The sequence below is a fragment of the Salmo salar genome, chromosome ssa03 (assembly GCF_905237065.1).
Source record: "Salmo salar chromosome ssa03, Ssal_v3.1, whole genome shotgun sequence".
NCBI lineage: Eukaryota > Metazoa > Chordata > Actinopteri > Salmoniformes > Salmonidae > Salmo > Salmo salar.
In genome coordinates, this window is record NC_059444.1 from 83,791,905 (window position 1) to 83,815,426 (window position 23,522).

Genomic DNA, 23,522 nt, shown 5'->3' on the forward strand with positions numbered 1-23,522 from the left:
GTGGTGTACAGCTGTAATAATAGTAGAGATGAGAGAGCTGAAGGTGGTGTACTACTGTACAGCTGTAATAATAGTAGAGATGAGAGAGCTGAAGGTGGTGTACTACTGTACAGCTGGCAGTAAGTGATGTCCTGTGCGTTCCCTCTAGTGCCAAAGCCAACGGATGGATCAAAGGGCATGAGAGGGCAGCGGATGCCCGTCTGACAGTGAGGGATGACAGGAGAGGAAAGAGGAGAGGAGAAGGAAGGAGAGGAGGCTAGGGGGGAAGGCTTTGGTTTGGTTTTATGTGCTTTTCACTGCAATAAATTGTGGCGAACACATGCAGTCGATTTCACATGCTGTTCAGACGATTATGAGATATAAAACAAACAGGATCATAATCCCCCTGGAGATACTTCCTCCCTCCCTCCTCCCTCCCTCTCTCTCTCCCTTCCTCCTCCCTCCCTCCCTCCCTCCCTCCCTCCCTCCCTCCCTCCCTCCCTCCCTCCCTCCCTCCCTCTCTCTCTCCCTCCCTCCCTCCATCCCTCCCTCCCTATCCCTCCCTCCCTCTCTCTCTCTCCCTCCCCTCCCTCCCTCTCTACACTGTGGTCGAATGCTTACTGGAAGTCAGTCACATGGGTTGGCTTAAGGCAGGTGTGGATGTGCTACAGTATATCTATGGTAAAGCAGGGTAGAGGGTAAAACGCAGGGTAAAAAGATGGCGAGCAATAGAGGGAGAGAGGGGGGAAGCTGTGTAAAATAATTCTAAAGGTCCATGCAGGGCCGCGTGCACTGAAATCCCACGACTCTGCAGACTAGTTGCTGACGTGTAAAGAATTGTTCACGGACAGGGGCTGGTGGGTGGGTGGGGGGGGGGGGTAAGTTCAACACAGATGGCTGCCAAAAGTGAGCCTGGAATTAAAGCGCATGCATCTAATCTGAACAGTGTCATTCTGGAACCCACCACAAATGTGCTTCTCATTTCCTAGGAATGAGAGGGGGTGGGGAGGAGCTGGGGTGGGAACGAGAAGTGTATTTATTCCGGATAAAGAGGGGGGTAAATCTGGCATTAATGAAACAGGGAGGTGTTTGGAGGAGAAACATGTGTTTGCTTGGTCCACTGATAACAACAGTTTGACTGATCTGATCAATCAATAGAGATTCCAGAGACGAGATGAGCTCAATTAGACTCTATTGGCCAAGAAAGATAAGACTTGATCCCCGATTGGTTCTCTAAGTGACCAATGACCACGTGTTATTACTGCTGGGGATATTGTCAGTGTACCTGGCTAGTGGCTACAGCACATTTCTTGGTTTAAAACATTTTACAACAGAAAACTAAAATGAGAGTCCAGGTCGTCCCTCCTTATTTCAGTCCATTTTCCTCCATTTAGTGCCTAATGAACAGGACCCAGCTGTTTCTGGGTTGTTAGTCTATCTGACTTGTGTGTAAAAGTATGTATCCTATGGGAGATGTCCTTGAGATATTAAGGCTACTTGGGGCTTTGTTTGACTTTGGATGGAGAGAGGATGTTAGCCTGCTGCTTTGTAAGGTCTTCTGAGAACCGTGTTCTGTATTGAGGAGTCACGGGCCTGCCTCTGTGTTGGTTTGTCAGAGCTGTTGTAGACTTGAGCCATCCTCTTACCTCAGACGTATAAGAGCTGTTGTAGCCTTGAGCCATCCTCTTACCTCAGACGTATAAGAGCTGTTGTAGCCTTGAGCCATCCTCTTACCTCGTACGTATAAGAGCTGTTGTAGCCTTGAGCCATCTTCTTACCTCAGACGTATAAGAGCTGTTGTAGCCTTGAGCCATCCTCTTACCTCGGACGTATAAGAGCTGTTGTAGCCTTGAGCCATCTTCTTACCTCAGACGTATAAGAGCTGTTGTAGCCTTGAGCCATCCTCTTACCTCGGACGTATAAGAGCTGTTGTAGCCTTGAGCCATCCTCTTACCTCAGACGTATAAGAGCTGTTATAGCCTTGAGCCATCCTCTTACCTCGGACGTATAAGAGCTGTTGTAGCCTTGAGCCATCTTCTTACCTCAGACGTATAAGAGCTGTTGTAGCCTTGAGCCATCTTCTTACCTCAGACGTATAAGAGCTGTTGTAGCCTTGAGCCATCCTCTTACCTCAGACGTATAAGAGCTGTTGTAGCCTTGAGCCATCTTCTTACCTCAGACGTATAAGAGCTGTTGTAGCCTTGAGCCATTCTCTTACCTCGGACGTATAAGAGCTGTTGTAGCCTTGAGCCATCCTCTTACCTCGGACGTATAAGAGCTGTTGTAGCCTTGAGCCATCTTCTTACCTCGTACGTATAAGAGCTGTTGTAGCCTTGAGCAAGGCTCTTTAACTCAGATGGTCCTACTTGAGCCCAGCTGTAATAGGTCAGAGCGCTGGGCTGGTTATAACAGCCAGCTGTCTGGGACTGGTAGTAATGTAATGAATCCCAAATCGATCCCTAGCACCTAGCCTCTAGTCCCTAGACCACAGGCCCTAGCCATTAGCCACTCGTATTATAGATCTGATTGGATAAGTGTAAGCAACATGGCGGAAGTAATTTTACTTTAAAGGGGCAGTTTCCACAACATGAGGTCGGAATAATACTGTGAAATTGTGAAAATTATGATAATGCACTTTTAGTGTAAGAGCTGTATGAAAAGACCGCCTGAAATTTCAGCCTGTCTGGCTGGGTAGACCTGATGACATCACCAAGCGGTATAAGTTAATAGACCAATTAAAAAAGAGAGTTTGCCCTCCTCTCTGGAAAAAACAGCTCGTTTTCAGGTTACACATCCCTCCTTTTAGGCTTCTCCAATTACACCCCTCCCTCAGACCACTCCCAGACAGTCCTAACAAAATTATTTATTGAGAAATTGCATTTTACTAAGATATTGTTGTTTCGTTTTGACAATTTTAATTTAAAACAATCACAGTAATGTAGAAATGATTTGATATTGAGATAAAAAAGGCTGCATTGGATCTTTAAACAAATGTGATTACTTCAGTGTCTTGGGGTTAGAGGTTAGGGCAGGACTAATTCTGGTCCAGGGGACACAAAGGGATGCACCTTTTTGTTTTTGCCCCAGCACTACACAGCTGATTCAAATGATCAACTCATCATCACACTTTAAAGATTTGAATCAGGTGTGCAGTGCTAAGGCCAAAACAAAAAATGTGCACCCCTTTGGGTCCCCAGGACCAGGATTGAGAACCACTGGGTTAGGGGATAAGATTTGATTTTAGAATGGGCCTAAAATACACTGTGATATGGGGTTATGTACAATACTCTAACAGACCTCAGTATTGGCCTTCAGTCTGTCTGTCACTAGCTATTCCCATCACACTGATGTTCAGTCACCTGTCCTGTCTGGAGGGTTCAGACAGACAGTGTTACTGTTACCTCCTCTCGAGCAGTGATTCCCATCACACTGATGTTCAGTCACCTGTCCTGTCTGGAGGGTTCAGACAGACAGTGTTACTGTTACCTCCTCTCGAGCAGTGATTCCCATCACACTGATGTTCAGTCACCTGTCCTGTCTGGAGGTTTTCAGACAGACAGACAGTGTTACTGTTAGCTCCTCTCGAGCAGTGATTCCCATCACACTGATGTTCAGTCACCTGTCCTGTCTGGAGGGTCCAGACAGACAGACAGTGTCACTGTTACCTCCTCTCGAGCAGCGATTCCCAACTCCAATTCTCCAGTACCCCCAACCAGGGCTGCTACTGTCGAAGTTCACGTGGGATCAAATGACACCAAAAAGGGTCAATCAGAGCTACTCAAACAGGGTTTTACTGAGCTGATCAACACCCTAAAAGTCTCTGAAAAGCATCCAATGATCTCTGGTCTGGTGCCGTCACTGGGTCGCGGCTGTGAAAGGTTCAGCAGGCTCTTAGCTGGCTTAAAGACTACGGCCACTCTGTTGGCATTACTTTTACTGACCATTTCAACACTTTTTGGAAACAAAAGATGCTCTACAGGGATGATGGGCTTCACCCAAATCATCTGGGAGCCTTTTTCATATTTCAAGGCTGCGTTAAGATATTGACTCAGTGACAGTCTAAGCCATCCTCTCTAAGCGTTATCCTCGTACTGTTGTCTATAATGCCAGGGGTGTTGTCAGTTGTAATCTTGTTCCCATTCGTTTCAACTCCACTCTTAGATTTGCTATTGTTAACTCAAAAGAGGAGCCCACTGTGGTCTGCTCCACCCAGTGCTTTAGTTCAAATGTGAATTCCATAAACTTCAATACCCCCTCGGTTTTCACATCACGTAGAGGGCTTGGGCTGTTGCACGATAGCAACCAAAGCCCATGTAAGTCAGTTTATAACATTCCATCATTGGTTACTCTAAGAGCTCCTCATATTGACATTGGCTGCGGCCTCAGGCCCTATGGTTCTAATCTTGGAAAAGTAATTACAATATCTTCTCCTTCCTCTATTACTACTAGGGATAGACCAAATGGTGCAGTTCTATGCAATCTTCTAGCCATACCAACTATATCAATATCAACCATCAGACAGGGCCTGCAACCGCCTTCTGAACATAGCTGGTTTCCATGTGACTTAAAACATCGTAAAGGTCTTGGGTTGATGCATCTGAACATTAGGATCTAACTTCCTAAACGGGATTACATCAAGATCTGGGTTATGCAGACAAAGCTGGATATTCTGGTATTGACTGAAACTTGGATCTCTGGGGACATTCTGGAATCTGATATTAATACAGACAGAATAGAGGTGGTGGAGTGGCAATTTGTATTTAAAATAATTTATCTGTCTCTTTACTGAAATCCATTTCCCTTGCCCCAACATTTGAACTACTATCATTTAGCCTTTGTCTGGGGAGAAATGTATCTATAACTGTTATAGGGATCTACCGTCCTCCCTTAGCTAACCTTTGTGCACTCGAGGAGATAACTAGTTTGTTTACTAATTCAGAAGTTATTATCCTGGGTGACCTAAATTATGATCTAAAAAGCATATGTAATGATCTAATCCTAACCCAGCTGGTGACTAAGCCTACATGGCCCAATCCTAGAGATCCTTCAAAGGCATCTCTGATTGATCAAATTTGTATGAATACACCAGAGAATGTGAGAATACACAAATCTAAGCCTCGTGTCATCACAAAGAAGAACTTTAAAAACTTCAGTGAACAGTCTTTTTTACTGACCTTGATTGTACTTCAGTTATCCCTGAACCTGATTATCTTTGCAGATGTCTTCAATGCTATGTGGATAATCATGCACCCTTCAAAAAATGTCAGGGTTAAAGGTAGATTGAATGCCTGGCACACTCTGCAATTATCAGAAATCATTCATAAAAGAGATGATGCTTGGGTCAAGGCCTGGAACACAGGCTTAGGCCTGGACTGGCAACCTTTCAAGAAACTGAGGAATGATTGTGTCAGACAAATCAGAAAGACTAAATCTGATTATTATCTTTAGGATTGTAATGGGAACCCAGCTAAATTCTGGACAACTTCTGGACAACATTCTACTTCCTCCTCTCTGCCACAACAAATTCATTCAGACACTCCATAAGGACGGAGACAGTAGGGATCTTCATTATTATCACCCCATTTCAAGGCTTCCTTGTCTAGCTAAGATTCCAGAATCCTTGGTAAATGTACAACTTTGCTCTTTTTTATCTGAGAAATGTATTTTGAATGTAAACCAATCAGGGTTCAGGTCTGGACAGAGCACTATTACAAATACCACTTTAGTTGTTAATGATCATGGCAACGCTTTAGACACCTAAATGAAACGTGCTGCTTTGTTAGTGGCCTGAGCTCTGACGCCTGAACTCAGGCCATCGTGATGGACGGGGTAAAGTCTGAATTTCTTTAAGTACATAAAGGCGTACCACGGGTCGATTTTGAGACCTGTTCTCTTCACTATTCATGTAACACCATGAGACAATCTGTTAAAAATGGTGAACTTCATCTATATGTGCTGATATAAAACTTGTGCTTAATACGGGCAAAACTAAATACATGTTTTTAAACTCCCGTAACAATATTTCAGATGAACTACATGTTCACTCAGTAGATGGTTCTCCAATCGAACATGTTCTCACATATAAATACTTATAGATTTAACGTTTAAAAACCAATAGATGAGCTGGATAAGATGCTAAGATTTAAAGTTGGCTTTTTCTACAGAAACAGATTGTGCCATTCTCTAAGCAGTAGGAAGCAGATTATTCAGTCAACCTTTTGATCTGTTCTTGATTATGGTGATATAGAGCTGACAAGGTAAAAATCTGTCATTCTGTCCCTGAGCAAGGCAGTTAACCCACTGTTCCCTGGGCGCCGATGACGTGGATGTTGATTAAGGCCCCACGCACCTCTGATTCAGAGGGAATTGAAAGTACTGATTGAGGAATTATTTGTGGATGAATGTAACTGTTTTTCTGGGTGATTTGTGATGTTTTATTTGTGCTTACGATGGACTGTTTTTTTGTATTCTAATGTATGTATATATACCCACCACATGACGAAAAGTATGTGGACACCTGTTCGTCGAACATCTCATTCCAAAATCATGGGCATTAATATGGAGTTGGTCTCCCCTTTGCTGCTATAACAGCCTCCACTCTTCTGGGAAAGCTTTCCACTAGATGTTGTAACATTGCTGGGGGGATTTGCTTCCATTCAACCACAAGAGCATTCGTGAGGTCGGGCACTGATGTTGGGCGATTAGGCCTGGCTCGCAGTCGGTGTTTCAATTCATCCCAAAGGTGTTTGATGGGGTTTAGGTCAGGGCTCTGTGCGGACCAGTCAAGTTCATCCACACCGATCTCGACAACCCATTTCTGTATGGATCTCGCTTTGTGCATGGGGAATTGTCATGCTGAAACAAGAAAGGGCCTTCCCCAAACTGTCGCCACAAAGTTGGAAGCACAGAATGGTCTAGAACCGTTATTATATGGTGAAGCGTTAAGATTTCCTTAAACTGGAACTAAGGGGTCTAGCCCGAACCACGAAAAACAGCTTCAGACCATTATTCTTCATCCACCAACATTTACAGTTGGCACTATGCATTGGGACAGGTAGAGTTCTCCTGGCTACCGCCAAACCCAGATTCATCCATCGGACTGCCAGATGGTGAAGCGTGATTCATCACTCCAGAGAACGCGTTTCCACTGCTCCAGAGTCCAATGGCGGCGAGCTTTACACCACTCCAGCCGACACTTGGCATCACGCATGGTGATCTTAGGCTTGTGAGCAGCTGCTCGGCCATGGAAACCCATTTCATGAAGCTCCCGACAAACAGTTATTGTGCTGACGTTGCTTCCAGAGGCAGTTTGGAATTCGGTAGTGAGCGTTGCAAACGAGGACAGCACTCGGTGGTCCCGTGCCGTGAGCTCGTGTGGCCTACCAATTTGCGGCTGAGCCGTTGTTGCTCCTTGACGTTTCCACTTCACAATAACAGCACTTACAGTTGACTGGGGCTGCTCTAGAAAGGCAGAAATTTGACGAACTGAATTGTTGCGAAGGTGGCGTCCTATGACGGTGCCACATTGAAAGTACATGAGCTCTTCAGTAATGCCATTCTATTGCCAATGTTTGTCTATGGAGATTGTTTGGCTGTGTGCTCAATTTTACACCTGTCAGCAATAGGTGTGGCTGAAATAGCCAAATCCACTAATTTGAAGGGGTGTCCAGATACTTTGTATATATATATAGAGTATATATATTGTTTAATGTGTATTTTATATTGTATTATACAGGGTGTATTTGGAAAAGAGACCTATAGGTCTCAATACAGTATGTCTTCCCTGTCAAAATAAAGGTTAAATACAACTAAAATGTGTGCTTTTGGGGGTACAGGAGGACTGGAGCTGAGAAACACTGCTGTTGTGATTCCAATATCAACACTTCCTGCCCAATTCTCTACAGACCAGAGACACAGTGAGAGACACAGAACCCAAAGTTCTGATTCGACATCAAACCTCCACGCTTGTCACTCAGCGTACTCCACGCCCTTGGCTTTAGCCCCGCCCAAGATGCATAAACACTCACATAAGCACACACATTTACACCCATAAACTCTCACAAGCACACACAAAACGCACACACACACACACACAAAACCCCCCCACCCTTCACACACACCCTCTCCCCCCACTCCTTCACACACACTCTCCCCCAAACTTCACACACACCCTCCCCCAACCTTCACACACACCCTCTCCACCCCTGCACACACACGCCCACCCTTAACAGTGAATGGTTGCTCCTCCTGAGTTGACCCCAGTCTGATCCCAACCAGAGGGAAAAAGGCCTATTCATCTGTACAGGAAGGAGGAACTGTAGAACACATTCTAATACAGTAGACAGACTGAGGTACTGTACAGAGACAGGACTGTGACTGAAGGAGGAACTGTAGAACACATTCTAATACAGTAGACAGACTGAGGTACTGTACAGAGACAGGACTGTGACTGAAGGAGGAACTGTAGAACCACATTCTAATACAGTAGACAGACTGAGGTACTGTACAGAGACAGGACTGTGACTGAAGGAGGAACTGTAGAACACATTCTAATACAGTAGACAGACTGAGGTACTGTACAGAGACAGGACTGAAGGAGGAACTGTAGAACCACATTCTAATACAGTAGACAGACTGAGGTACTGTACAGAGACAGGACTGTGACTGAAGGAGGAACTGTAGAACCACATTCTAATACAGTAGACAGACTGAGGTACTGTACAGAGACAGGACTGTGACTGAAGGAGGAACTGTAGAACCACATTCTAATACAGTAGACAGACTGAGGTACTGTACAGAGACAGGACTGTGTCCCACATGGCACCCTATTCACTACATAGTGCATTATGGGCCCTGGTCAAAATTAGTGCACTATGTAATGAATAGGGTGACATTTAGGACGCACCTTGTGTCAGGATGGAAGTAATCTGGCCTGCTGGGTCTGCCGCTCACTTCCTGACTGGGCCGGGCTCAGGAATGTAGAGCTGGCTGAGAGACTGAGGGGGGGGATCTTTCCCAAAGCCAGGTGTACGCTCTCTCAGGCTGATCACCAAACCCCTCCCTGATTTCAGGTAGATGCCTTTGGACATTCAAATGCACAGGAAATGGTTTGTAAACAATGCTAATGAAAATGTATCCACTCATTACTGTAAATAGCTCTGGATAAGAGCATCTGCTCAAATGTACAAATAAATATTTCTCAGTCAGGTTATTTTGAATTTGGCAACTCACTCCGTCTCCCTTTCCCTTCTCTACACTTTTGAAATGTCCTTCTTGCTTGAGATGTGCAGTATTACCAAACATCAGCTGGGAACAATGATGTAGCATATTGGTTAGAATAGGAGTAGACCATGCAATCAGCAACACTTCTTCACTGGCATTATCTTTCCATTACAATAGAGACACATGCTATCATTCAACCAAATCAGTTCACCATAGTGTATCATCTGATATGACTGACCGCCACAAACTCATCAACAACTACAGAGGGATTATTATACAGCATCTCTACTCTTCACTGACATCTTCCAGAGAGACAGACAGAGACACAGAGAGACAGACAGAGACACAGAGAGACAGACAGAGGGATTATTATACAGCATCTCTACTCTTCACTGACATCTTCCAGAGAGACAGACAGAGACACAGAGAGACAGACAGAGACACAGAGAGACAGACAGAGGGATTATTATACAGCATCTCTACTCTTCACTGACATCTTCCAGAGAGACAGACAGAGACACAGAGAGACAGACAGAGACACAGAGAGACAGACAGAGGGATTATTATACAGCATCTCTACTCTTCACTGACTACTGACATCTTCCAGACAGAGACAGAGAGACAGAGAGACACAGACAGACAGAGACAGACAGACAGACAGACAGAGACAGACAGAGAGAGACAGACAGAGACACAAAGAGACAGACAGAGACAGACAGACAGAGACAGACAGAGAGAGACAGACAGAGACACAGACACAGACAGAGACACAAAGAGACAGACAGAGACAGAGACAGAGACAGACAGACAGACACAGACAGAGACACAAAGAGACAGACAGAGACAGACAGACAGAGTCAGACAGAGAGAGACAGACAGAGACACAGACACAGACAGAGACAGACAGAGACACAAAGAGACAGACAGAGACAGACAGACAGAGACAGACAGAGAGAGACAGACAGAGACACAGACACAGACAGAGACACAAAGAGACAGACAGACAGACAGACAGACAGACAGACAGACAGACAGACAGACAGACAGACAGACAGACAGACAGACAGACAGACAGACAGAAAAAGAGAAAGCGAAAGAGAGAGAGAGAAAGAGAAAGCGAAAGAGAGAGAGAAAGAGAAAAAGAGAAAGCGAAAGAGAGAGAGAGAGCGAAAGAGAGAGCGAGCGAAAGAGAGAGAGAGCGAGCGAAAGAGAGAGAGAGAGAGCGAGCGAAAGAGAGAGAGAGCGAGCGAAAGAGAGAGAGAGCGAAAGAGAGAGAGAGCGAGAAAGAGAGAGAGCGAAAGAGAGAGAGAGCGAAAGAGAGAGAGAGAGAGCGAGAAAGAGAGAGAGAGAGAAAGAAAGAGAGAGCGAAAGAGAGAGAGAGTGAAAAAGAGAGATAAACCACACACACACTAGAGAGCAGGCCATGCAGCAGACAACCAAACCAATAAAGTCTGGATGACAGCGGATGAGGAGGGATGATGAACATCACCCAAGAGGGTTACAGCACCGCCCAAAACAACGAGCGCCAAGACCTGGTGCTGAAAGATTAATACACATCCTATTACAGTGATGATGCTAACTGGAGCAGACCTGCGCCCTGCACGCACACACACGGACAAAGACACAGACACACACACAGAGACAGGGCGAGAGAGAGACAGGCACAGTGTGTTTGAGGAGTATAGGGTTGGTGGGACACTGTGAGACTACAGAGCAGCTGTACTGACTTACATGGACACTGCTCTGGATTAAGACAACAAACCAAATCCAGCCAACCACTCGTTCTTCACCAAGCCCCCTTTCAACAAGAGACTAGCCAGACGCTGAACATAGGGACTGCCATAAACCCTCTACCTCCCTCTCTCCCAGCCGATGAACATGGGGGCTGCCATAACCCCTCCACCTCCCTCACTCTTTCTACCATCCTTTTCTTTGAATTGTTAACCTTCAACATGGTAATGGCAGCTCTGCAGTCGCATGCTGCAGCACCAACAGAAAAACACATCACCATAACCTCTCTCCCCCTCCCCCCTCCTCTCCCCCCCTCGTCCCCCCTCCCCTCCCTCCCCCTCTCCCCCCTCCCTCCCTCCTCTCCTCCCCTCCCTCCTCTCCACCCCCCCCTCCCTTCTCTCCCTCCCTCCTCTCTCCCCCCTCCCTCCCTCCTCTCTCCCCCCTCCCTCCTCTCCCTCCCCCTCCCTCCCTCGCTCCTCTCCCCCTCCCTCGCTCCTCTCCCCTCCCTTTTAAAAATGTTCATATTCAACATAGCAACAGCAGTAACTCTCCAGTCACACCATACAGCACAAACAGAAAAACATGGCAGGCACAGCTTCCATAACTCTCTGGCAGCACGCCGCCCTGGGGTCAAGCTGCGAGGGCCCTGATTCGTCCCCCCGAGACGACGGTCGCCATCTATCACGCAGCGCTGTATACACAGTCCAAACGGGCTTTCAAGCTAGCAGGGCATCATGAACGCCGGTTCTGTATACCCATCTGTAGATTCCACAGCAGAGAACAGCTTTGATGCTGTGCTGAGATTTGCTGGGCCTGTTCTGGGCTGTGACGGTCTGTGAGTGATACTGTGAACTGGTACCTGTCTGAGATGTAGGCCTAGTAGTTCAGCTGTTCCCTGCATGGTTTGGGGCTGATATTACAAACCTGTAGCTTAACTCAGATGTAAAGCTGTTTAGTTAGCTCTGTAGTGTGTGCAGCAACACTGGGTTGAAATAGTATTGTTTTCCTTCAAATACGTGGAGCGTTTGATCAAACCTGCCTGGAGCGATAGGTGTCAGATGGGAGGGGTTTGAACTTTTGTGACAACTCTATTGGTTCCATTGCGTCCTGCAAGCGCAATCGAGCGAAGTTAAATTATTTGGAAAGAAAACAAATACTATTGAAACCCATGTCTATGGTAGTGTGGGTGCTCAGAGCGGAGCTGGGTTTGTGAGGGTGTGTGTTAACTTATATTTACACTGAGCAGAGGGTGGTGACAGGCACGGATTAGTACCCATAATCCTTTTTATCACAATACTGCTCTCACCATGTGTCGAGGCTGGCCAGCTGGTTTTATGGCCAACAGTGGACATGGCATACCTCTGAAAATGGACATGTGTCTGCAAATAATGGTGCTAAAATCCATGGATAAGTAATATAGAATGAGTGATCTTACTCTTTACCTGTCTAAGATGTAGATGTGGGATGTTTCTGTGTGTGTCTGTGTGTGTCTGTGTGCAGTCCAGTGTGTGATGCGCCTTTCCAAAGAGGCCTGGCTGGCACACAGCTTGCTTAGGAATGGACCTTGATCACAGATCAGACTTACATCTCTCTACCCTCATTAGTCATTTTAACTCCAAACACACACGTCTACTCACACACTACCCTAATCTCAGAGGATAAAGCGTTTCAAACATCCTGTTGCTATGGGGCTCATTCCCCCTGACCTTTGACCCCTGGCTGTGAACTCTGACCCTGCAGGAATGAGACGACCGCCTCGTCCAACAAACACCTGTTTATCCCCTCCTTCAATTGACCAAAAAGAGAAAAGAGGAGGGTGGACGGGGTAACAAGGAGAGCAAGTAATTAACATGGAGTTAGCCTTAAACACGTGAAGGCAGACACACAGGCAGACAAAGCTGGCACACACACACACGAGCACATACGTGAACTCAAAGCCACACACACTTCAATCCTCTAATCCAGGCCCACAGGAAAAGCCTGGCAATCCACACACGTCTGCAGCGTGATTACTTCTGAGCTTCTGAAAGAGTGGCAGATTTAGGATGTGTGTGTGTGTGTGTGTGTGGGCAGACTCAGGATGTGGGTAATTATTATGGCTTGTCGTCAGGCCAATTAGGGCCGGTTTACACGTCCTGACCAGTCAGCCCAGAGAGAGAGAGAGACTGTTTGTTTTTAGTAGTGTGGAGGGACTGGGGAGGGGAGTTAGAGACCTTTATAATTATCATGGTGGTCTAATCTGGAATAGAATGACTCAACCATTTATTTCAATCAGAATTCATTTCAACAAAACTATCATTTGAGAACATTTACATATATCTTTCATCAGGTCACAAAAATGTTGATGATGCTGACTAAAATACCTCAGCAATGCCCGTTTCACACTGCTGAGCTGACCTGAGCCCTGTGTTGGCTCTGATAGTTGCTTCCACAACGATGGTGGATGTTTGACCAAACTCATGTAAAAACCCTATACAGTGTTCCTTCAGTGGGCAATGATGCTGCTTTGACCAGAGCCCGGCCCTCGTTCTTCTTACCAGAACATGGAACCAACCGCACAGTGGGACGACTGTTGGAAATTAGCGTGCAGGAGGAATCTGGCACATTCACAGACATGTTGATTTAGCATTTCCACTGTCAAATAAATGTTAAAAAAAGAAAGTGAAGTAAGACTCTCTCTCTGCCCAGTGACAAGACGCTGACTCCTCTGTACTGGTTTAGCTAAACCAGTCTGGTCTGACTGGAGGCTCCAAACTGCCCATGCAGGGTGGTGCTCTACTGAGCTACAGGGCACAGCCAGGCATGGCCAGGCCGGCTCTCAACATCACCGCACAACACAAACAAAAACAATGCCCGCTGGGGCCGCTTGACGCCACGTGTGTGTGTGTGTGTGTGTGTGCCCGCCGCTATCCTTTCTGAGCTGTGGCTGTGGCCAGGACTGCTGATGCTCAGCTGAGCTCCAGGGCCAGTTATGGCCAGCCCAGTGGAAAGTGAACATCAGCCCGATTTGGGCTCACTGCGGCTGGGGAAGGTAGGAGCCAGGCCCCCCTCCCTCGCATGACTTCCCCCATCAACCACAGACCTAGGATAAATGTGTCCACCATCCATCAACCGCAGAGAGCACAGCACAGAACAGCACAGCACCCTGGGCTGAGGGGAGAGAGGACTGATACAGAGATAGAGGGAGAAGACAAAGACTAGGGGAGATAGAGGGAAGCATAAATGATGAATAGAATAGAAAGGAAAATGGGAGAGAGAGAGAGAGAAATAAAACAAGAGAGAGAGAGAAATAAAACGAGAGAGAGAGAGAGAGAAATAAAACGAGAGAGAGAAATAAAACGAGAGAGAGAGAGAAATAAAACGAGAGAGAGGGAGAGAAATAAAACGAGAGAGAGAGAGAAATAAAACGAGAGAGAGAGAAATAAAACGAGAGAGAGAGAAATAAAACGAGAGAGAGGGAGAGAAATAAAATGAGAGAGAGGGAGAGAAATAAAATGAGAGAAATAAAACGAGAGAGAGAGAGAAATAAAACGAGAGAGAGAGAAATAAAACGAGAGAGAGAGAGAGGTGGGGGTCTCCAACTCTGAGCTCAGCTCAACCACCACATATTTTCCCCCATGAGAGATATAATTTAGAGCAAACCACTAAAGGAGGTGAGCAACCGGTTCCAACTCCAGCCTCCTCTCCTCCCTCTCCTCCCCTCTCTCTCCTCTCCTCCCCTCCCTCTCCTCCCTCTCCTCTCCTCCCTCTCCTCACCTCCCTCTCCTCCCCTCCCTCTCCTCCCCTCCCTCCCTCTCTCTCTCTCCTCCCTCCCTCTCCTCCCCCTCCTCCCCTCCCTCTCCTCTCCTCCCTCTCCTCCCCTCCCTCTCCTCCCCCTCCTCCCCTCCCCTCCCTCTCCTCCCCTCCCTCCCTCCCTCTCCTCCCTCCCTCTCCTCTCTCTCCTCCCCTCCCTCTCTCTCCTCTCTCTCCTCCCCTCCCTCTCCTCCCCTCCCTCTCCTCTCTCTCCTCCCCCTCCCTCTCCTCCCCTCCCTCTCCTCCCCTCCCTCTCCTCCCTCTCCTCTCCTCCCTGACAAGGGTATAGCTATTTATTTATTCAGGGACTTCTCCAAAAAGGTGGTTAGTTGAGACGTATGGTTTGAGATGCTTGTGTGTGTGTGTGTGTGTGTTTCGAGGGCTTGGATCCGTCTTTTAAAGGAGTGTTTTTTGTTGCCATGTGTGGCTGGGGAAGCAGTGGGGTTCTGTGCCACAGCAGATCCAGCTTCAGGCTGGTCTCCTTTTCTCTCCCTCCATCTCCTTTTCTACCTGTTCATCATGGCCAGATGAAAGAGGAGAGGAAAGGAGAGAGCGATAAAGATGGCATGAGAGAGGATAGGGAGAGAAAGAGTGAGAGCGGTAGGAGGATCCAAGAAAAGGTTGAGCGGAGCAGAGTAGAGGGAGGGAGGGATGATTTTAGATGAAAAAAGGCAGGCAGGCAGGCAGGCAGGCAGGCAGGCAGGCAGGCAGGCAGGCAGGCAGGCAGGCAGACAGACAGACAGACAGACAGAGGGAGCAGCATGGTCTGTGGATGACCCCTGGTAGGTCCTTGGCTCAGCAGAAAGCTGAATACTTCTGTTTCAGGAGGAGGAACAAAGACCAACAGACAGACCAGGACTGGAACTTAACAAACTTCCATGAAATTCCAATAGACTTCAAGAGCATCCTAACTCTCTCAGAGTCCAGTGAGTCGGACAGTGAGGTCAGTGTGTCCACCCACACATGATCAAACCCTTTGAGGCAGGCAGGCAGGCAGGCAGGCAGGCAGGCAGGCAGGCAGGCAGGCAGGCAGGCAGGCAGGCAGGCAGGCAGGCAGGCAGGCAGGCAGGCAGGCAGCGTACAGTAGACCATGACTACAACTGACTTCCAGGAAACTGTAATAGCCTCCTCACTATGTCAGAGACTGACAGTGAGTCCACTGTGTCCACCCACACACTGGACCCAGTTAACACAAACTCTGAGGTGGAGTTACTAACCACAGAGCCTGTAGAGATTCCTACAGGACACTCACACAAGAGAAGTGTGTGTTTCTATTTGCTGCTATTGTGTCTCTGCATGTCTATGTGTGTATTTGAGCGTAAACAGTCTGTATGTATGTGAGAGGGAGGGCGAGAGAGAGCAGTTAAAGAGGCTGAACACATCTCTATCTCTCTCCCCCTCTCTGTTCTGGCCTCAGCCTCTCTCTCCCCCTCTCTGTTCTGGCCTCAGCCTCTCTCTCCCCCTCTCTGTTCTGGCCTCAGCCTCTCTCTCCCCCTCTCTGTTCTGGCCTCAGCCTCTCTGTCTCTGTGGCCCACTACTCAAACACCAGCTCACAGTCACAACTTTTAACCAGGCAGCACTGCTCAGCTGAAGCCTGGGTGTACTCGACCAGCCGTTAATTGCTTGTGGTTTCACTCCAGTGTTACTAAAAGACCCCCCCTCCCTTCCCCTCTTCTCCCCCGTCACACCACCCAAGACTGTCTGGCTGAAAGACCCAACAGCACACCAGCTTTGTCCCTATGCCCTCTGAGAACAAACTGCCCCCTCAAATATGTTCCTGAACCGGGGCCCCTTTCTTTTCTCTCTAGCTGTTCCTCTGGTCAAACATGTCTGTCTAAGTCTCTTTGTCTAAGCTGTTGGTCTTTTCATGCTGTCTGCCCTCTATGTTGTTAAGGTCCCATTCACATAGAGGATGGAGAGAGACAGGAGAGAGACAGGAGAATGGAGATGACAGAGGAAGGTTCAGGTATATGCATTGGAATAGAAGGGAATTGATTGGAAGAGGAGTTTTATTCAATCATTTCTCCTTTATTTAACTAATGAAGTCACAATGAGAGAACTTTTTTAAGTGAGCCATGAAAACAATAGAATAGCACTGAGCATGGCATGTTTTCCTACGACTGAGAAACACACAGAGAAACCACTATTATAAACATAAAGCGGTGAGCCACACCATAGACATACAACCAGACTGTTGAATACGGCCATGACAACGTCAGCATTAAGAAGACCTTAAGAAGGTCATGAAATAAATCAGCGACGCTGGGAGAAGCAATGGATGAGAAAAACTTCCCACCTACAGAGACACATACCTCACTGGCTGACTGATTTAGTGATCCCTGGCCCCGGCAGAGCCCGCCAGATAAAAGAGAAGAAGAGAGGGAGAAGGGGATGACAGAGAGATGACAGGGGGATGACAGAGGGATGTCCTGTTTGGCTGTATGAATTATGGTAGAAGAGACACTTTTGGAAGTCTTGAGAGTTGTGAGACTACTCCAGTGGGGTGACAGCCTGTCAAATACAGCCTGTCGATACTGCCTGTCAAAAACAAATACAGCCTGTCCAATACAGCCCTGTCTATACTGTCAAATACAGCCTGTCTATACTGTCAAATACAGCCTGTCAATACAGCCTGTCAAAAACAAATACAGCCTGTCCAATACAGCCCTGTCTATACTGTTAAATACAGCCTGTCTATACTGTCAAATACAGCCTGTCTATACTGTCAAATACAGCCTGTCAATACAGCCTGTCAAAAACAAATACAGCCTGTCCAATACAGCCTGTCTATACTGTCAAATACAGCCTGTCTATATTGTCAAATACAGCCTGTCAATACAGTCTGTCAAAAACAAATACAGCCTGTCTATATTGTCAAATAGAGCCTGTCCATACTGTCAAATGCAGCCTGTCAAAAACAGCCTGTCTATACTGTCAAATACAGCCTGTCTATACTGTCAAATGCAGCCTGTCTATACTGTTAAATACAGCATGTCTATACTGTCAAATACAGCCTGTCTATACTGTCAAATACAGCCTGTCTATACTGTCAAATGCAGCCTGTCTATACTGTCAAATGCAGCCTGTCTATACTGTCAAATACAGCCTGTCTATATTGTCAAATACAGCCTTTCCATACTGTCAAATACAGCCTTTCCATACTTTCAAATACAGCCTGTCAATACTGTCAAATACAGCCTGTCAAATACAGCCTGTCTATACTGTCAAATACAGCCTGTCTATACTGTCAAATACAGCCTGTCTATACTGTCAAATACAGCCTGTCTATACTGTCAAATACAGCCTTTCCATACTGTCAAATGCAGCCTGTCAATACTGTCAAATGCAGCCTGTCAATACTGTCAAATGCAGCCTGTCAAATACAGCCTGTCTATACTGTCAAATACAGCCTGTCCATAGTAGAGGTCGACCGATTAATCTGAATGGCCGATTAATTAGGGCCGATATCAGGTTTTCATAACAATCGGATATCGGTATTTTGGACGCCGATTTGGCCGATATTTTTTTTCTTTCTTTTAGACCTTTATTTAACTAGGCAAGTCAGTTAAGAGCACATTCTCATTTTCAATGATGGCCTAGGAACGGTGGGTTAACTGCCTTGTTCAGGGGAAGAACGACAGATTTTTACCTTGTCAGCTCGGGGATTCAATCTTGCAACCTTACGGTTAACTAGTCCAATGCTCTAACCACCTGTTTTACATTGCACTCCACGAGGAGCCTGCCTGTTACGCGAATGCAGTAAGAAGCCAAGGTAAGTTGCTAGCTAGCATTAAACTTATCTTATAAAAAAACAATCAATCAATCATAATCACTAGTTAACTACACATGGTTGATGATATTACTAGTTTATCTAGCCTGTCCTGCGTTGCATATGATCACTTAGGTACACGTTGCTCCAACCATAAACATCAATGCCTTTCTTAAAATCAATACACAAGTATATATTTTTAAACCTGCATATTTAGTTAATATTGCCTGCTAACATGAATTTCTTGTAACTAGGGAAAATGTGTCACTTCTCTTGCAAACAGAGTCAGGGTATATGCAGCAGTTTGGGTCGCCTGGCTCGTTGCGAACTGTGAAGACTATTTCTTCCTAACAAAGACAGCCGACTTCGCCAAACGGGGATGATTTAACAAAAGCGCATTTGCGAAAAAAGCACAATCGTTGCACGACTGTACCTAACCATAAACATCAATGCCTTTCTTAAAATCAATACACAGAAGTATATATTTTTAAACCTGCATATTTAGCTAAATGAAATCCAGGTTAGCAGGCAATATAACCAGGTGAAATTGTGTCATTTTGCGTTCATTGCACGCAGTCAGGGTATATGCAACACTTTGGGTAATTTGTCAGAATTTTACGTAATTATGACATAACACTGAAGGTTGTGCAATGTAACCGGAATAACGTTTTGTTTTCGAGATTATAGTTTCCGGATTCGACCATATTAATGACCTAAGGCTCGTGTTTCTGTGTGTTATTATGTTATAATTAAGTCTATGATTTGATAGAGCAGTCTGACTTAGCGATGTTAGGCACCAGTAGGCTCGTTTGCATTCATTCAAAATAGCACTTTCGTGCATTTTGACAGCAGCTCTTCGCTGTGCTTCAAGCATTGCGCTGTTTATGACTTCAAGCCTGTCAACTCCCAAGATTAGGCTGGTGTAACCGATGTGAAATGGCTAGCTAGTTAGCCAGTTGCGCGCTAATAGTGTTTCAAACGTCACTCGCTCTGAGACATGGAGTAGTTGTTCCCCTTGCTCTGCAAGGGTAACGCTGCTTCGAGGGTGGCTGTTGTCGATGTGTTCCCGGTTCGAGCCCAGGTAGGAGCGAGGAGAGGGACGGAAGCTATACTGTTACACTGGCAATACTAAAGTGCCTATAAAAACATCCAATAGTCAAAGGTACATTTTACATTTTAATCATTTAGCAGACGCCCTTATCCAGAGCGACTTACAGTAGTGAATGCATACATACATTTCATTTTTTTTTTTTTTGTACTGGCCCCCCGTGGGAATTGAACCCACAACCCTGGCGTTGCACACACCATGCTGGCATTGCAAACACCATGCTCTACCAACTGAGCCACAGGGAAGACAAAGGTATATGAAATACAAATGGTATAGAGAGAAATAGTCCTATAATTCCTATAATAACTACAACCTAAAACTTCTTACCTGGGAATATTGAAGACTCATGTTAAAAGGAACCACCAGCTTTCATATGTTCTGAGCAAGGAACTTAAACGTTAGCTTTTTTACATGGCACATATTGCACTTTTACTTTCTTCTCCAACACTTTGTTTTTGCATTATAAACATGTTTCATTATTTATTTGAGGCTAAATTGATTTTATTGATGTATTATATTAAGTTAAAATAAGTGTTCATTCAGTATTGTTGTAATTGTCATTATTACAAATAAATACATTTAAAAAACGTCAGATTAATCGGTACCGGCTTTTTTGGTCCTCCAATAATCGGTATCGGCGTTGAAAAATCATAATCTGTCGACCTCTAGTCTATACTGTCAAATACAGCCTGTCAAATACAGCCTGTCCATACTGTCAAATACAGCCTGTCTATATTGTCAAATACAGCCTGTCTATACTGTCAAATACAGCCTGTCAAATACAGCCTGTCCATACTGCCAAATACAGCCTGTCTATATTGTCAAATACAGCCTGTCAAATACAGCCTGTCCATACTGTCAAATACAACCTGTCTATACTGTCAAATACAGCCTGTCTATATTGTCAAATACAGCCTGTCTATACTGTCAAATGCAGCCTGTCAAATACAGCCTGTCCATACTGTCAAATACAGCCTGTCCATACTGTAAAAAAAAAAAAAAAAGTAATATTTTCTTTTGGACTGTGTGGACAGGCTGTATTTGACGGGCTGCATTTGACAGTACAGACTGGCTGTATTTGACAGTATGGACAGGCTGTATTTGACAGGATCGACAGGCTGTATTTGACAATATAGACAGGCTGTATTTCACAGGCTGTAAATAAATAAAAAATTACAAAATAAATAATAATAATAATAATAATGCAGGCGAGTGCACAAACACACCATAAAACACCATGCCATTATGAGTAAATCCATGGTAAAAATGGAGGACATTCTTGTTAGCTCATCTCATACAAGAACACATACAGCAGTGTACACACACACACACACACACACACACACACACACACACACACACACACACACACACACACACACACACACACACACACACACACACACACACACACACACACACACACACACACACACACACACACACACACACACACACACGTGCACACACACACAAAATGGATGAGTAAACTTCAGATGCCCTGTACAGGGTTGCATAATTCTGTGAACTCACAAATTCCCTGGTTTTCCAGAAATCCTGGTTGGAGAATACCGGATTTCCAGCTTATTCCCTCCTGATTCCGGGAATCCTCCAACCGGGATTTCAAGAAAACCAGGCAATTTATTGAAAATTCCTGGAATTTTGCAACTCCTAGCCCTGTAACCGGTCCTTCTACTGTTATAAGATGGTATATGTTGTTGTGACATGGTCTGTGTGTTCTGAATGTCTGTTCTGAAACACTGACAGAGATAACAGACTGGTTGAGACACGGTCACATTGTTAGTGTGTCTGTGGGTACACTGTTTGATGAGTGCGTGTGTGTGCGTGTATGCTGGTCGCTCTACCAGCTTGTGTGACAGTGAGTGAACCATCATAGCTTACCTGCAGGAATGCAGCCCCTCCAGCTGAGCCACGCTCGGGCTGCTGTGTGAGGGACACCTGTGCCCTATGCGCCCTCCACACACACACACACACACACACACACACACACACACACACACACACACACACACACACACACACACACACACACACACACACACACACACACACACACACACACACACACACACACACACACACACCTCAGATAGCGAGGTCTCAGCCTGGGCTACACAGACAACGTACTGGAAGAGTGACCCCAGTTAGTGTGGAGGGCTGAGAATGGAATGGGATGAGCTGGGAGGTAAGGGTCTAGTACACAGGCTACATGGGAGAGAATAAACCACCCCCGCAGGTCTGTTGGACGGCAGTCAAGCTGGTCACTCTTCCAGCGTGTGTGTATGTGTGTGCGTGTGTGGACAGTGAGTGAACCATCATAGCTTGCCTGCAGGAATGTGGCCCCCCAGCTGAGCCACGCTCGGGCTGCTTTGTGAGGGACTCCTGTGCCCTATGCACCCTCTGGGTCTGTTTACCATAGGTCTGTGCCATGTCAAAGTGGATGCTAATTTGGGTGCTAATTAGCTCCCCACATTTCGTTTTAAAGGGTAGGAAGCATACGTTTTTACTCACCAAAGTAACAACAAAGTGTGGCCAAATACTTAGTAACTTAATTGTACGACCTGGTTACCTTTACGTACAAACATAAATATGTAATAACCCAAAACATAACTACTAACTTATTTCCGGATATCTTCTAAACTACTGATATTTCCAGCTCTCCCTCGCGTCGGTAGCTAACTCAGCCTGCACTCTTAAAAGTTTAACCATCGGATGGGCCACAGTCATACATCTGGAAGTCTCTGATCTCTCTTTGCTTTTGATCTGCAGTTATGTTTTAGTTGTGTTCTAAGCGTGGTGGTTGGCTTTCTAGGATAATAGCTAGCTGGCTAAATAGCTAATGTTAGCTGGCTGGCTAGCTCGCTGGCTAAGATAACTGCATATAGCTAGCTAACATGATTTGATAACTGGTGAGATGGCATTATGTATTTCCAAAACTTTGGTTGACTTTGATGTAGCTGTAAGCTAGGTGTTCATAGAAACTGGCAGACTCATGCTTAACGTTAGCAGGCTGGTAGGGCTAATGTTAGCTGGCTAGTAGGGCTAACATTAGCATGCTAGTTCCTAAGCAACCTTGCAAGTTGATTTGTAACAATGAATAAATTCATAAAATAAAATATATTAGCTTTAAACAGTAGGATAAATATACATGTAGGTAGAGTCCATTCTCGTTTTCCTCCTTTTCTTTTAAGAGCTTTGTCCCAACGGACCAGTCAGTCAATGCCTCCTCAGGGGTTACGGAGTACGCAGTGTTACTTAAAAAGAACATTCTAATAGAAAATGGTTATTTCTGTTGGAGGTTACATTATAGGGAATGGGCTGGCTTGCCTGGTCCTCCATATTACATCACACCCAGTAAAACATTTTCAGACGTAACTTTGGCATTCTTCAGAATTCTGATCGGTTTTATGCAATAACTCGAAAAATAGAAAAGTGAGGTGTAACTTTGCATTGGGACTTTGATGCGTATACTATTCATATGTTACATGTGGTTATGTTTATGTTACCTACTTTTAAAGTAATTTAAAATGGTAAATTAGTTTTCTAAATGTGTTTAGTGTGCTTTGTCATGTCATGTGCTAAAATGAAAACATTTTACTCTGAATCAACTACCATTACTGTTTCCATTCTGCTTTCCTCCTCATCTTTTATTCACCTTGGGTAAAGTCTCAAATGGAATGACATGTGGAGGTTAAAAGGGAGCACAGAGCATACCACTGACTGACTGCTGTAATAACCTGACTAGTGCTGTAATAAGGGTTGACTGAGGCGTGTTCAACCCCCCCAGGCTGACATAGTGACCCTAACAACAACACTGACTAACTGACCTTCCTGAATGCAAACAGCCATGCAGGGACTTCATTTAAATCCATCTGAAGCAACAGGAAATCCCCTGGAGAT